The sequence below is a fragment of the Phocoena phocoena genome, chromosome 9 (genome assembly GCF_963924675.1).
Source record: "Phocoena phocoena chromosome 9, mPhoPho1.1, whole genome shotgun sequence".
Taxonomy (NCBI): domain Eukaryota; kingdom Metazoa; phylum Chordata; class Mammalia; order Artiodactyla; family Phocoenidae; genus Phocoena; species Phocoena phocoena.
The window spans coordinates 97,620,687-97,638,458 of NC_089227.1; the positions used below are offsets into that span (position 1 = coordinate 97,620,687).

A 17,772-nucleotide genomic window follows, 5' to 3' on the forward strand; every position below is an offset into this window, starting at 1 on the left:
CAGCAGTCTCACCTGATATGCAGGAGGCAGGCCCTTTGGTTGCCCAGGTAACAACTCAGGCGGCAAGGAGATGAGATTCACAATGGCAGGTGCAGGAGCCCCCTGCCCTAGTCTCCTTCTCACTGTGGACGTTACCTCCAATAAAAATTCCATAGGCGTCAAACCCATCTAGTTAGAATAGTCACCACTCTCTTTAGGGCCCAAAGCTGAGGAATGGCCATCAGGCTTTCACACCAAAATGATATTCTCCTCTCCAGTGCGATTTATTAAAAAGTGAGAAGGGTGATAGGCAAACCGGGGCAGGAGGGAGTCTCCAGATCAGGGATGAGCATGAAAAAGGCTAAGGACCCTACATATTTAGGGTGATGACAAAGACAGAGGTGAAATGGCTCATCCTGAAACCCAGTCTGCATGAAGAATCACGTGGGGCTTGGAGGGATGTAACACGTTGAGTGACTTGCTCAAATGTGCAGGTCCAGTGGGGGATTGGGAGGGACAGCAGAACAGATGGCATCCTACCTCAGTGTTTCTTTCAGCAGGTAACAAAGTCTTAAGGATGTGGTAAATACGCAATAAGGAGTTGTTTGATTAAAATAATGAGTGCAGGGGCCTCCCTGGTGGCACAGTGGTTGAGAGTCCGCCTGCCGATGCAGGGGACACGGGTTCGTGCCCCGGTCCAGGAAGATCCCACATGCCGCGGAGCGGCTGGGCCCGTGAGCCATGGCCGCTGGGCCTGCGCGTCTGGAGCCTGTGCTCCACAACGGGAGAGGCTACAACAGTGACAGGCCTGCGTACCGCAAAAAAAAAAACTGGGGAGAAAAATTCTGAAAATATGCTAGTGAACATAAAATGACAAATTGAGATGAAAGGTGTAGTATCCACACTTTAATTTACCATTATTATTATTATATTTTAGAGTATGTGAAAATAGTGAAGGATAACATATGATTCTGCCAAATCCTGTTTTTTGGAGGGAACATGGCATTCCGTGAGAACATCTTGTAGTGTGCATCTTGCAGAATGTTCTTTGAAAACAGGTGCATATACTTTGGGTCGATGGTCTCTTCATTGCAAGATGTGGGACGTGGAATCAATAGTCTCATCTGCATGAAAGGACATGCACCTCCCTATGGAAGTAGAAATTCAGAGTGTGGTCCATACCACCCTGGAACTTGTAAAAAATGTAACTTCTTGGGCACCACCCCAGAATGAGTGAATCAGAAACTGGAGCTGGCTTACTTCACTCAGTATGATCATCTCTGGGTCCATCCATGTTGCTGCAAATGGTGACAAATATATATCGCTTATATGTGGAATCTAAAAAAAAAAAAAATACAGATGAACTTATTTACAAAACAGAAGTAGACTCACAGACATAGAAAACAAATTTATGGTTACCAAAGGGGAAAGCAGGGGGAGGGATAAATTAGGAGTTTGGGATTAACAGACACCCACTACTATATATAAAATAGGTAAACAACAAGGACCTACTGTATAGCACAGGAAACTATACTCAGTATCTTGTAATAACCTATAATGGAAAAGATTCTTAAAAAGAATATATATATATATATATCTGAATCACTTTGATGTACACCTGAAACTAACACAACATTGTGAATCAACTATATTTCAATAAAAATTTTTAAAAAAAGAAACTGGAGCTGGGTCCAGCAATCTGTGTTATAATAAGCCTTCCAGGGGATTCTGATCTAAAGCAGCTACACTTTAAGAGCCAAGAACCACTGCTGTGCCCATGTTTTACAGTCTCTGGCAAGTCATACTGAACCGTTTGTAATAAACATGCTATTCAGAATCAGTCCTAGTGTTATAATTTTAACTTCCAAATATATTTTAAAAATATATAACTAGTAATGCCCTTCTAATTTCTCATGAGTGAGTCCTTTTGGTTTCACATTAGAAGCACTTGGAAAGTTTTAAATATCCCGGTGCCCAGGCGGTGGGGTGAAACCCAGGCAGCAGCTTGCTTTCAGGCTCCCCAGGTGATTCCAATGTACATGTAAGGACCAGTTTCTTATTTCTTTGTTGAGCAAAATTCTCAGCTCTGACTGTGCATGGAAACTGCCATTTCAGCTTCAAACATACTCTCTCTACCCCCAGGCATTCTGATTCAAAAGGTCTAAGACAATTCTTGGATTTCTGCATTTCTAAAAGTCTCCACACTTACGTTGTGCAGCTAGGGCTGGTCCCGATATTTTGAAGCGCTAGAGAAGAAATTTCTCCATATTGGCTCTTGTCAAGTGGTAAGGGGATAGAAACAAAAGTCTTACTGTCACCCAGAACAGTTTCTCCTATTGCATTTTTTGATCTGTAGGTCAGAGAAGTGACCTTTCAGCACTAATGATGTTCAAGTGGTGTTTTAAAATTATATTAGGGAAAAAAATGGAAAAGTAATTCATAAATATTCAGTGATGCAAAAATGGTTAGCTGAGGCTAATATTAAAAATGTAGGGTATGGGGCTTTCCTGGTGTCGCAGTGGTTGAGAGTCCGCCTGCCAATGCAGGGGACACGGGTTCGTGCCCCGGTCCGGGAGGATCCCACGTGCCGCGGAGCGGCTGGGCCCGTGAGCCATGGCTGCTGAGCCTGCGCGTCCGGAGCCTGTGCTCCGCAACGGGAGAGGCCACAGCAATGAGAGGCCCGTGTACCACAAAAAAAAAAAAAAAAAAAAAATGTAGGGTATGATGAGAACCAATTGCTTTAAATCTTCAAGTTTGAAAACCTCAGTTACCTAGAATTTTGTAACGGTGGTTTTGAAAGGTTTTGATGAACCACTAGATGGGTAAGCATCTGTTCAAATAAAAATGATTAGTTACTTGCTGGCAAAGCAGGAGATGATTTGAGAGTCATAATTAACCATAAGCTGGACATGAGTCAGGATTATAACACTTATTATTGCAGCCATGTATAATAATAAAATTTCTTCTACTCATCCTATTGAAAGATTTTTGAGTGCTTGATATGAGCAAGGCACTGTGTTAGGAGCCAAGCAAACGTTACAAAGAAAAGATAATAGTATTTTATTATAAAATGCAGACTGTTCTTAAGGACCACGATCCAAAAAGAATGTGTAAGACTTAAGCTAAAATCAGAGGACGGTAGTGATAGTGAATGTGGAGTATGTTAAGAATCTTATGACTCAGTTTGAAATGTTTAAAAAACTACACTGATTTCATTTGGAGAGAAGATTGGGGAATGACTGAAAATAGAACCTTAAGCATTAGAAAGGAACTAAGTATAAGACAGTGTTTTGGCTGAATTGTGTCCCCCCCAAATTTGTATATTGAAATCCTAACCCCTAGTACCGCAGAATGTGACAGTGTTTGGAGCTATAGAGTCTTTAAAGATTTAAATTAAATTAAATTAATTTAAATTAAATGGGGATTTCAGGGTGGCCCTAATCCAATATGACTGGTGTCCTTATAAGAAGAGATTAGGACATAGACAAACAAAGGGAAGATGGTGTGAGGACACAGCCCCGGGGGCAGCCATCTGCAAGTCAAGGAGAGAGGCCTGAGAAAAAACCAAAGTTGGTCTTGGACTTCTAGCCTCCACAACTTTGAGAAAATTAATTTTTATTGTTTAAGCTTGTGGATTTTGTTATGGCAGCCCCAGCAAACTAATATAGGCAGTAACTTTCTACAGACGGTGTCCTCAGAGGAACAAACACTTAGGAAATGGACCTGAATATTGCAATGAGTTAGTTAAATTATAAATATAAAATATATATATATATAAATATAAAAAGTAGCTTCTGACTATAGCAATTATCTGGGAGTCTGTGAAGTCTGCTAACAAGTAATAGTTTAAATCAAAAATTATCTATTTTTAACCACTGGTATAAGTAAGCATTGTTCCTCCTTAAAGAAAAAACAAACTTAACTACAGGAACATGCCAGGATTCCACTATAATTTATCTACTACCTTTCTTTGGACCAGGTCAAAGATTTGCCTGAAATATTTTGACTTATACATAGTATTAAATAGTGTTAGAGTGACATTATGGTATGTTTTTTCCAATATCTTTTTATTTCCTTCACTCTGAGGGTGCTGTACCCAGAAGGAGTGAATTAGGCTAAGGGTCCTCATGCTGTTACAGTATAGAAACCATACACACAGTTCCTTCAATTTAGCTTGAGTCATACATACGGATACTTTGATATTTAAATGACCTCTCTCATTTCTCTATCCCCCTAAAAAACAATCTAAAATCTATTTCATTCTTTGGGGAATCACTTTGAATAAAATGAAAAAACAATTTGCAAGTAAGACATACAAGGGAGAGAGAGTGTGTGTATTTGTTTGAGTCTTTGGAGACATAGCATCTGGCAAACCTGAGGCACCCATGACCCAAAGAGAAATGGTTTGCTTGATCCCAGAGGTCAGTGAGGCCTCTGGATTCCAACCTGGGAAGCTTTATAGATATAAGCAATGAATTTGCTTTATTTGGTTGACATTTATATGACAGGGACAGACAGAGGTGGGGTGAACCTACTCTATTTTTTAAAAGGCTAAAGTTAAGGAAAATAGAAGCAGAGGAAGTAGAGACATGTAAGATGATGACACAAAATAAGAGAGACCTAGGGCAGAGCCTGAATCTTCTCTTGCTTTCGTATTGTTATATGAGGCTCTTAGGAAAAGCACACTCTCATCCAAAACTGTTTGCCCAAAGAAGCATGGACGTTTACAACTAGATATTTATTGTAGGAAGTATTTTTAAGCAACTTTTGAAATACAAATACTTTGCGTAAATGAGGATTTTGGGGGGTTTTTTTGGTCCATTCTCCTCCATGACAAAGTTGGGTAGAATGGTAGGATGAGGTAGGGAGGGGGAAAAAAGATCCCACAGTTTAAAGTGGGGAGGGAAAACATTTTAAGAAGTTGAGGGATAGTGGATAAGGAGTGCCAAACAGGCGTGGATGAGCCACGGCAAGAGCAGCCATCACTCACTGGTTTCCACCAGCACAGGTCAGACCACCAGACTTATACCTGGGGAACTTCCAAAGCGGCCAGCCTGGAGCAGTTGCACAGAACCCTTACAGCTGTAAGAAACCTTACGGCAGGAATCGCAAAAATGCCAATCACAATCGCATGGCAGCCTGAAGCAGGACGTGTTAGAGCATCAGAACCTCAACAGAGCTATAGATTCAACAACGTCCCCCTGCTTGATTATGCCATTGCTCCTAAGCAGTTCTGAGACATCTTGAAATCCAGAAAAATAAAGAAACTCTGCATTTTCTAGACAGAGGTTTCAAATTCTAGATAGAAAGAAGGTGATCATTTATCGAGAATTCTGCAAAGTACAATAAACTTCTGAGGAGACATGTCTTTGGCTTATAGAAAGGGCACCATCTCTTAGGCAATTGAGACTGAGTTCACCCTTACAGTTGCACAGGTAATTCACTGCACAAGAACTCTCTGGTAAGGGGTAAGCGAGAGTTGAAATTGAGCCCCTGCCAAGCAGGGCTTTGAACACCCAGAATAAGGGTCACTACTTTCTAGTGTTCACAAATGTGTTTTCAATTGACCAAGTTATGAGACCAGTAAGGCCACCTTTTTTAAATTTTCAATTGTGCAAAAAAGTTATAGAGGCCTGATTTAGTCATTTTCCTGCATGATGTATCGTCCTCAGGGACCCGGGCAGGTGAAACAGCACTGGGGTCTTTGATAGGTAACCATCTCCATGCTGCACGAGCTCCAAGTATCTGAGTACTCTGAGACCAGTACTACAAAGAACACAGTCCTGCTAGGATACTTCTGCAGCCTAAGAGCAATTCTGCAGCGTTCTATTCACTGAGAAATTTGTGCTTTCATAAAAATGATTTAAAAACCCTATCTATTATTACCATGAATAAAATGGGATTTTGAGCCTATTGTTGGATTTAATTATTATTTTTATGGCAGAACTGGGGGTCTGGGAGTAGTTATAGCAGTTGTTTTTTTACTCTCTTTTATTGAGTCATTTATCATAAGCAAAATTCAGTTTCTAACTTTAGTTCTTTATTAAGTTTCTAACTTATCGGTTTTGTTTGTTGTGTATTCCTGTGTTACATCTCTAAAGATTAGAGAATAGTATTTCATTTTCTCCAGCAAAAGCTATTTAGCAGTCTAGGATAGCATGATGGTTAAATGGTAAAAAGAAGAGATGATTCGAAATTAAAGTGACAACAGTGAGGATTAATAGGGGCATGCAAGGCTACACATCAAACTCATCTCTACTTTAGCTTCACTTTCAACAGCAGATTTTCTATGGCCTCCTGACTTTCCTGCTCATCTCAATCCCAGGTTCCTGGTAATCAGGCCAAGAGGAGAAGAGATGAAGTTTATTTAGAATAAATGTGTGCGTTATGGTAGTCCAGGCAGCATGTTTTTACATTGCTAAGCCTATTCCTGCTATAAAAATTATATTTATTAAGTCTAGGAACATTACATATTCCTGTAATACTTCAAAAATTGCAACAAATAAAGTTTTTAAAAAAAGCATGGACATTTATTTAAAAGATAACAATAAAGGTGATAGAAATATTATTAATGATGTCCTATTATTTGGTATCATTGGATGACACACAATGAATGATAGAGAAAATGGTAAGATTATTATTTTAATTCTGATGGTGATGTCCTCCCCTAGGATCTTGTTTCCTTTCATGTTTACTGTACACATTTTTCCTCTCCTTGCAAATATATTTCAAGATTTACCCTCTGTATAAAGCCTTACCTAACCACACCAACCAGGGTTATCATTTTGTTGTTGTTCTGAACTCCTATAATGGTGATACTTTCTCTGACTCTAGACTTGCTGAGGGCAGGGACGGGATCCATTCGCCTCCTATTATACCTCCAGCACTTACAATACTGTTTGTATTTCATAGGAATTCAGTTATTGTGTGAATGAGTGAATACCATGCAAGCTGCACTTAATTTTTGATAGTACTCCCCTAAATTTTGTATTTGCTGAATATGTTTCCGATTATACAAATCTTCATTTCCCTAGCCCCCCAATCTTCAGTTCTAACTAGGGAAGTTAACCTAATGAAGGAGAGTACAATTTGCCCAAGGAAAATCTGGTGTCAGCCCTGTGGTCTTTCTGGTCTTCACAGAATGGTATTTAGGGCTGTGTCAGAAGCAGTGGGATGCACCCCTCCCCATGCACACACCCCTTCACTCTCCCCTGAAATCTGGCACCATTAACCTGTATGTAGCCTCCTTGGTGCTGACCCTTCACTTTGATAAGAAAAGTCATTACAATACAAAGCATTAGAATCCAAATTTTTGGAAAAGGATTGAGTTTTTTCCTCATATACAAAATGATCAAAGGATTAAAGCTTTTATGTTCTCTGCAGGAGTAGATCCAGGCTTTGTGGAACATGAAGCGTCATACAATTTGGAGCTGGGGGAACTCTTTACAAAAAAGGAATATCGAATTACAAAAACAAAATTAAGTATAAGGTAGAATCTTTATTTAGAATGAGAAAAAACTCACAACAAATTACTAGACCCTTCAAGGCTCAGGTCCCTTATTTTCTGAGATCTCGTGAGGCAATTTACCAGAAATGAATGTTACCTGGCTTCCCTCCATAGAAGAAAACTCCTAGCAATGTCCAGTCTCATGGTGGTCCCATAAGTGAGCTCAGTGAGCCTCACATTCAATTTCCCTCTGGCCCTTAAGGTTTGGAAAAGAAATATCCTGTGTGTGTGTGTGTGTGTGTGTGTGTGTGTGTGTGTGTGTGTCTATGAATCTTCCAAGGCTCAATTCAAGAACTAGGAATTCCTTTGCCTAGTCAACATAATTATTTTGAATATACATCCTCTGCAAGATACAGATACAGTACCATCCTTCAGGGAGAAGGAGTCAGTCAATAATTATCAACCACAGGAATAAATGTATAGCCAACCGTGACAGTGTTATGAAAGATACACGGTGTTCTGAGAGTATATAACAAGGAAACATGAAACTAGGTACCCAGGGTTTTGTTTACATTCTTTTTTTTTTTTAATGTTTCGAGCATCTTGATTTATTTAATTTTAGAAAACAGGCATCATATTTTATTTCCTAGGAGGGAGAAAAATTCATTTACAAACAGTCACCATGAGATTAAGCTTTTTGCCCAAGGTCACACACATGAGTAACTGTCAGTGCTATTTGACTTCAGAATCTCTGCTGTTAATACAGCACTAAGAGGTTCAAATACATCCAGTTCCACCACCAGTTATTTGAGCTTGAGCAAGACACAACTTCTGTCTGTTGCAGTTTCGTCATCTCTCCAGAGTGGTTTCTCAGAGCTTTCTGAGATGCTGCATCCCAGGCTATAGTCCTCATTTTGCCCCCAATAAACTTAACTCACATTGTGCAGTTATTTCAGTTGATAACTGTAATAGATAATAACATTCTTGTTTGCTATGTTTATTTTGCTTTTTGTGGTGTCAGGTTGGGGGATGAGAGGGGCTAGGGCAACCAAGCAAGAGGAAGTTCTATTTGAGCTGAAATTTAACGACAGGAATTTAGTAGGTAAAAGTGGTAGGGATGAGGGATATGGAGTTTCAGGCCTTGGGGTTAAGAGGGAAGAATAACAAAGACCAATGTAGCCTCTGGTAACTCAAGCCTGGGGCTGGTTTAGGAATCACAATAGCTTTAATGAAAGCAGAAAATCCCAACTTCCTTCTCTGTCTGCGCTATCCAGTATGTTAGTGCTGGCCACGTGTGTCTATGGAGTGCTTGAAAAACTCAAAGACTTCCTATGAAAAAAAAAAGTGCAGTATATCTCACTAGTAACTTTTTCATATTCATTGCATGTTAAAAGAGTGTTTTGGATATATTGTGTTAAATTAAATATATTGTTAAAATTAAGCACCAGTTTATCCTTTTATTAAGTGTGGCTACCAGAAAATCTAAACTTGCAAATGTGCCTTGTCTTGTGGCTTGCTTTATGTTTCTATGGGATGGCACCGCTCCAGCAATGGATCTCAGCCCCGGCTGTTCATCATGACCCACAGGCCTCACCGTAGACCTCGGGAATTAGAACCTCTCAGGGTACAGGCTGAGAGTTTGCATTTCACACAAATGACCCGGTGATTGCAGCACTTGTGATTCACAGGCTACTCCTGTAAAAGGCTCAAATGTATGTATTACAGGTTTTATGTCTGCTTCTTTCAGCTGGGATGCCTCGGGTAAGCGGTCTCTGAATCTGGTTAGATTCCAAGAATCTTTGACATGGGGAAGCTTTATGTGCAAAATCATTTTTGGTAATCTATTTTCAGCAGGGTACTGTCAATGGGCAGCCTGGGCTGAGGAATGCCTAACTCCAGGGAGATCATTTAAGTAGAAAAAAATGTGACCGGTGCCTTCTTCAGGCTCTACATCGTGGTGGCCCTATTTGCCAGATGCAGAAGTGGCGGCCTTTTGGTCTATCTGCCGCGATGCAAGCTCATGAGGTATAAACATGGCCGTCTATGGCCGCCCCTCAGCGCGAACTCGGGGTGAAGTCTGTTTTGGAAGGGGTAGTATTAGACAGACACAGTGACAAACACAAGCCTCTCTACGCATTTTTTCCCCCCAAAGACACTCATTTCCAATTAATAGAACATTTTGGGTTTAGGCATCTCCTTGTCTTAACTTAGCATTTCCATCATGGATATTTATCACTGTTTTTCAGAGTAAACTCTTAAGTGACTCTTATTTCAAGGGTTTTTCATAACAACAGGACCAGTCTTTCCAGAGTCTGAGAAAAATAACGATTCCTTACGTAGCCCAGAAAGCTCAGTTATACTGGTACTCAAAATCATGTAAATGCAAGCTTGTATTTACAGGTCTGTTAGACGCCTTCTTCTTTAACAGAAATTTTTTTCTGGCTCCTCCTGTCCCATAGATGAGAAGGGCAGACACCACAAGAGGGTGTTTTTATTCATTTTGTTCTGTATGATCTATGAATTGGGTGACTACATATATATATATATATATATATATATATATATATACACACTTTTTTTTTTTTTTGCGGTACACGGGCCTCTCACTCTTGTGGCCTCTCCCATTGCGGAGCACAGGCTCCGGACACGCAGGCTCAGCGGCCATGGCTCACGGGCCCAGCCGCTCCGCGGCATGTGGGATCTTCCCGGACCGGGGCACGAACTCGTGTCCCCTGCATCGGCAGGCGGACTCTCAACCACTGCCCCACCAGGGAAGCCCGAGGAGCAACATCTTTTAAACAGAACTGTAACCCAAGTACACATTTCTAAGCCCAATTAAGACCAATGAAATGTTTGTAAGTTGAATTAAATAACTCTTCTTTATCCCTGGCATAGAGTAAATTGATTTAAGAGAAGCAACCATTGTCACAGCTATGTTCCAGAGACCGTAGCCTCCAAAAACAAACAAATGAAAACACAAATTTGCTGCCAATATTGGAACTCACATTAGAGAAAAATGGTCTTAATATAGATACAATTTTTCTCTGTATACTCATTAGATTGAAGCACTGTTTTCTACGGTAACGACATAGCATTTCACTAAAATATAAATGTGTTTGGGAGTTCATAAGCTATTCTAGTGTTTTGAGAACAGATTTGCAATATTAATGTCTATGTTGGGGTTTTCTTTGCATTGATATACTTTTATATATGCATTTGGTTTATAAGCAAACACTCTTTCTAATGCTGAGTTCAATTGACAAAGAAAAAAAAATGAATGAAGCGCAGATGCTATACATAAGAACAGAATGTGCAATGCAGTTTAGCCCTGTGGGCTTCCTGGGAAGAACCCACTTATCCTATAATAGGTAGTTGCCAGTGGCGACAATAATGCAGTTAGAATTCAGAACTAAGTTGTGCTCACCAGTGTTTAACTGACAGCGCCACAGTGCCTTCAGGGATGAAGCGCAAGTGCTGTTACCATTCATCTCGTGATTTTTTTTGTGGTTCAATAATATATCTTCATAAAACACCCATGATAGCCAGTATTCTGTTGTTCCTGTGAGTGAAATACTATGTGCTTGCAGTATGTTTTGAGGATTCACTAACTATGGCTATGTACACATAATTCGTAATCAAGTTTATGCATGAGTAGCTGAAATATAAATAGGAACACTTAAGACTGTCTCAAAATCAGATTGCAATTTATATAGTCATAGCAGGAGAGTTCAGAGATATACAATAATAAGCCTTGGCGAACGTTAGAGCAATTCAGAAAAGCGGCAAAAGCTAGATGGGGACAAAAAAGAGAAGGCCCATAACATTACTGAGGCAAGGATAAGACTGGATGAGTTTAATTTTTCAGAAATAAATCATGGAATGGAGTATCGAAATGGGAATAAAACAGTTCTAGCTTAATCCTATTTGAGCTTCTGAGTTGCCTCCCTCTGATTTTTGGTTTTGAGTGGAGATAATTCATGTTTCTAAGTATAATTAATATAAATTTATCTTAAAAATTTGCACACGCACATGATAAACATCTTTATTGTGGGGATGTTGTAACAAGTCTCTGTTTTACTTGCAGTCCGTAGCTGCTAGATTTACCTTCTCAAGAAATCTCTAATTATGCCACTTCTTCACTTCATAAACTTCTGAATGAAGTTCAAACTTCTTAACTTGAAATTCAGAGTCCTTCATGAGTTGTCTTCAACGAGTACCTCTTGTCATATCTCCTGCATGCGAAGGGCTCTTACTGAAGGACACGTAGTCCATTTATCCATTCAGCAAACATACAGCGAGCATTTTAGCTCTGGGGATTCATGAATATATATATATATATATATATATATATATATATATATATATATATATATATATATTCATTTATGTGTTCAAGGAGCTCAGGAAGGGGCAGAAATCATGCAAACAAAATAACCTGCTAAACTTCCATTCCTTTATTCTTAACAATCCCTTCATTTCAAGTAGCCTTACCATCCATTTCCAATAATAGAAACTCTTCCATGAAGTTTTCATGAAACTTCTCCCTAATGCCCTCAAAAGAAAGTAAGCCAGTGCTCGCTTCGGCAGCACATATACTAAAGTTGGAACGATACAGAGAAGATTAGCATGGCCCCTGCACAAGGATGACACGCAAATTCGTGAAGCGTTCCATATTTTTTAGGGGCAGTGTATAAAGGATAAAGGAGTCAACATAAAGGGCCCCCCAGTGACCATACGGTGACAGATTTTTAAATAAAATTACTATTATACAAATAGAGCAGATATAACACGCACACAAATCAAATATTTACCCAGGTCAAAAAATAGAACTTTGCCACCTATTCTATAAGCTCCTTCCACGAGCTTCATTCTGATCACACCCCCTTCCCCTTCTTCATAGCCTCACTTTTATAATAATGACTTTCTTGTTTTTTGTTTTTTTGTTTTTATCACCCAAATGTGCATCCTTAAACACTATAGTTTACTCTTGCCTATTTAAAAAAAGATGCATCTCTTAGGATGAAGTTACAACTTGAGCATCAAAAGCACCGTCACCATCATCATCACCACCACCATCACCATCATAATCATCATCATGGTTTACAAGATGAGTTTAGTGAAAGACCATGAATTCAAAATGACTCAAAATAGAAACGTTATTATGAAGCCTGCCCGAAAGATTACTGTAATAGAAAGTAGTGACTATAATAGATGTTTATTTTTTATTGATTTTAATATTTAAGAGGGTTTGATATTTCTTCTATGAATCTTGTATGTTTATAAAGCACAGTCGTATGTCTGCTTTATCTGTTAAGAATAAACACTGGACACTGTAAGTCAAATAGCCCCAGAAAATGTAGATGCCAAGAACAGGAAGGACTATTCCGTTTGGGTGGGCACCCACAATAACCAACCTGAAAGGGGGTTCCACAGTGTTTGCCAGATGACCTACAGAGGAACACTTAACTACACAGACTGAATCTCTCAACCCCTAAGAGATTAAATCTCAATGCTAATAAGGGAAGTGTAACTTTATAAAGCTAAGACACAAAAATCAATACTTGATTATGACAAGATAATAGGTTATGTATAACAATGGCCAAGTGATATTTTTGTTTTGAAAAAGTCAGACATAAATACTAGGTTGCAAAATGAAAACCCTACGCATAAGATAAGGCCTGAAATAGTCGCACTGGCATTAACAGGTGTAATTTAACTATAGAAAATTATAGTTAATTTTATAGTTAAGCTTTTATAGAAAAGCTTAATATAGAAAGGTGGTTTGGGTTAGAATCACCTTGAGAGAAACAAGTATGATCAAGAATTAGTCAGTCAATAAACCAAAGTTCTGCAATCTAGGCAGTTCTGATAAGGTAATCTTTTCTTCAGGATCTGCTAAGAATTTTATGACCCAAGGAAAGGAATAAAATTAATAATGCTGAAACTCTGAGGGTATCTAAAAACAAATATAGAAAAACAAGAAGAGAAATAAGAAAGACATTAAACCTATGATATTGATGCTTTAGAGTAAATTTAAGTGAAACTATAACAATAAGTTCTGTAGCCTTTGTTTTATATGTTTGCGAATTATGGTTTCAAAGTGTTTAAAAGGATCAGCTGTTCTAAATATATAATTACAGTTAGTTTAAACTTTTTAAAATGACACGCTTAATAAATCTGTAATCAATATTTAAAGGCCCCAAGAAAAAATTCATTTTCAGTTTGGGGTATTAGATTCATGAGTTTAATAAATTGAACATTAAACAAAGAAAAAAAAAGAGAAAGTAAGCCATCCATTCCAAAGTTAATTGTCAGTTCTTTATTTTAGCACTAAGCAATATTTACTTAATTTACACACATGTACCCTCCAAAAGTAAGTATCTCTAAAGTCGAGGATAATGTTCCAAATAGTCCCTATCCCCTACATTCAACAGAATTTGTAACTACAGAAAAATCATATATCTGTTGAATGAGTAAAATATTCATGTTTTCTTGGAGGCAGCATCATTCTTATTTCCTCCTTAATCATTCACCTCCTTACAAATGTAGGAGAAAAAAGTTACCATTTCTCTCAACCATGACCTCGGTAGGTATAAAATCAAGTGATTCAATGACTGAAATGAAAAACAATATTTTATACCATTTTATATTGAATGAAATTTTCATTTTTATAAAGGAAAATGAAACATTCCTACTGAAAATTAATAAAAGCATGATGATTTTCTCCATAATATAGCAATAAAATTTTGTTTTATAATTAATCCTTTAAAAGTATTTCAATCTTTTCATAAGGTGTTAAGTAATAAAACTTGCACAATTACCTTAAAAATGATTCTAAAATTATGAATAAGTGAAATTTATAATTTTGCATCTATAGGATTTTATAACCTTGCACTTCTAACAGAATGGAGCTTACATTTTTTTACTGTAAGATTCAATAAATATAAATTAGCTTCTATCTTGAATACAGATCATTATACATAGCTTGCTAGACACATCCAAAAATATATACTTGAAATAAGAATTATAATGAAGATGATTAAATAACTAACTCCAAATTTAATCACTCTGAACCTTTATAATATTATGCCAAATATGTAATACTTATCTACATTTCAACATGTTATAATGTACATAAATTTATTAGTGATAGATATACTTGAATTTCAGATAATGCATTAAAAAGTTCTGCACAGGATGAATATTTAAAAATATGATTCAATTAAAAATTATCTTTTCAAAGGAAAAAGTAGATCACGATTTAACTTCTTGAACAGCTGAAGGTGAGACTGTCATTCATTCCTAAAACATCGACTCAAACCAGAGAAGATAAATCTTGATGAAAATGAATGCCTTTCACATAGTAGACATCAGTAAATATTTGATAAAATTAGGCACCAGATCCTGAAAGTTTCATTGTCACTATTCTTTACGTTTATGCCAATAGGTTGTAATAATCATATAGAACACATTTTCATCTAGCATCTAACTTCCCTGAGGGAGAGACTTATTCTACCTTCTTAATACATCATTGTCGTAACATAATAGGGGCTAAATTATAGTTTTGATTATACAGTGCCTAATTAAAAAGAAAACTCATGCTAATTGGGCTCCTAGTGTTGTTATGTAGACCCGTCCCGAGAAGAACCACCCTCATACCACACACTACTCATTTATAATCCTGGTCAGCTTGTTAATGACCTTCCAACGTCAACAAGGATCCTCCTGCCCCATGTTGCAGCACCAATAAAACGAGCCTGAGTTTGGTAGCTGTGCTCTAAGAGCACATGCTCTCCCCCACCCGCCAGGCTGTGGGCGGGGCTGCTTTAATCTTGTCCGCAGGGGAAGGGGCCGAGTTTTCCGGGGTAGGCGGGGCGGGCTGCTCACTGACCCAGCTCCCAGGGCTGGGTGTGGCGTCTCTGTGCAGGCCCGCTGCCGCGGCCATCTTGAGAGCTTCTGCGCACGGCCCGCAGAGCTGAGGGGAGGGCAGCAGCCATTTTTCACCAGGAACTGCGTTCAGAAGTGCCGGGGTGTGAGGCCCCTGCTCGTGGCCCCTGTGAGCGAATGAAGCTAGACCAAGCGTAAAGGAAAAGAGAAAAAAAGGTTAGGCTTTATCTTATTACCCAGATTGTATTTTTATTTCCCGAGAATTGTTAACGGGCTTCGCCGGTGACAAGCTTTCCATGGGTTCCCCGCATCACCAGACCATCCTGGGAATTCGCCAGTTTAAATGCTCTAAGAATGAAATCATTGATGACGCCGTCCTTACAGCGGTGACGTTATTACTAAGCTTTATTAGTCAGAGTGGAATATGTTAATATTTAGAAGGTGTTGGAAAGAGGTCTGTCCTCACAGGTGCAGGCACCGCCTGAGTAAAGGGATAGGATTTGTTCTTAATAACTGTGTAGCACGATGAACTAATTCAACGCCGCACAGAAACAAAGTGATCATTCCCCCCCCCCCCTTTTTTTTTTTTTGTGGTACGCGGGCCTCTCACTGTTGCGGCCTTTCCAGTTGCGGAGCACAGGCTCCGGACGCGCAGGCTCAGCGGCCATCGCTCACGGGCCCGGACCGGGGCACGAACCCGTGTCCCCTGCATCAGCAGGCAGACTCTCAACCACTGCGCCACCAGGGAAGCCCTCCATTCCCTTTTTTTAAACGATGTAAATAGTGTTTGATTGTTTTTCCATTGAACAGAGCTGATTGGAAACTATGACCCCTGTAACCATACGTTTTTGTTTGAGCCGAGACATGGCCAACTTTGAAAAAACCTCTGTTTATAAACAGACAAAATCAATAGCAAAAAGAGGGCCCAGTGTCCAATTCCTGTTTGTTCGAGTTCTTTTTGAGAACTCGTTGGTAAGAAATACACAACTGACTGGGGCACAGGAAAACAATGACAGAAGCCCTTTTGTGCCTTTGCTCAGTTCAGAGACAAAAACAGAGGTAAGACAGCCTCCAGCACATCTGCCTCATATTCAGGCGTCTCTTCCAGCGACCACGGTGGAGGTCGTGCTCAGTAAAATGCAAACGGGGCCACTAAAATGCCAAGAGTTTCATTTTGTTGTGATGTCTTTCTCACAGAATAACAATGTTGGGCTTAGTTTTTTTTTTTTTTTGTAGTGCCCTTTGGGAAAGAACATTTTCTCTTTTAAAAGCCACACAGAGCTTAACACAAGCAGCTTCATTGTTCTCTTTCTCAGGAAGCTAACACAGAAAAGACTCATGTGTTACTGAATGAAGCTATTCATTGCTTAAAAACAAGAGTTAGTAACCATAACTGTTATACTCACATTAACCTTATTTTCACGCTTTAACATAGAAGTTGCTCAGGTGTATTATATGTGTACCATAATTTGCTTAAAAAAATGCTGCTGGGAAATACAAGTCTAATGAAACAAAAAGTAAGATATCTTTTTTTTTTTAAAACAATGTTGTATAGGTGTCGGCAAAGTGATTCAGTTGTCCGTATACATGTATCTATTCTTCAAATTCTTTTCCCATTTAAGTTATTACAGCTTGTTGAGCAGAGGTCCCTGTGCTATACAGTAGGTCCTCGTTGGCTATCTGTTTTAAATATAGCAATGTGTCTGCTGTTACTTTAGAAATTTGAGTTAATAACCAGTGTTAAGCCCAGCTACCAACACTCAGATTTTGGAAAATGCAAAGTTGTAATACTGATAATAAGTGCAGCTCTGGAAAGTGGAAAAAAATCTTTGACTTGAAATCCACAACCCTGGGTCTTATTTCCAACTTTGCAACTTATTGCTTGATACTGGCAGGACTCTCACTCTTTGAGTCTTGATTTACTCATTTGTTCATTTTCAAAGTGGGGAGTAGCTCTGGTTATCCACAGAATGACTAGTTATTTGTTTTATAATGTCCACATGTAACTTTCTTCAAAGTTCATAATAAATAAAGGCTGATAAAGACCAATATTATGAACTTCTGGTGCAAAATTTTTATAATAAATCATAAGCATGTGATGTAGGAGTCCCCAACATCACTTAATGATTATCTTCTTTGGAAGCAGGTGAATTCACAAAATTTACAAAATGTATTTGTGAAAAACTTATTTTACAGACTAATCTTCTTTAAAGGCAATAGATGTATTAATAATCTATGCTCTATGAGGTCAGGAGCTTTGATTTTGATATAAGGCTAATGTCTAGGGCATTACCTATACCATAATATTGAGTGAGTGAATGAGAGAATTCACTGACTGTATCCTCTTTCACTATATTCATGGCATGATTTAGTTCATAAGTATATTCCTCGTGAATATATTCTTAATGAATATTCATTAAAACACTGAACCTGTGACCCTAAGCCTCTGATAAATTGAA

The 17,772-nt window shown here is 38.6% G+C and overlaps 1 protein-coding gene and 1 non-coding gene across 2 annotated transcripts in view; both read left to right on the top strand.

Moving 5' to 3' along the window:
- The window catches only part of CNTNAP2 (contactin associated protein 2), a 2,069,520-nt gene that overhangs the window by 1,030,867 nt on the left and 1,020,881 nt on the right, over positions 1-17,772 (top strand). The window lies entirely within an intron of this gene.
- Positions 11,998-12,104, top strand: LOC136128642 (U6 spliceosomal RNA). Its single transcript, XR_010656230.1, has one exon. It is a non-coding gene; the product is annotated as a U6 spliceosomal RNA (small nuclear RNA).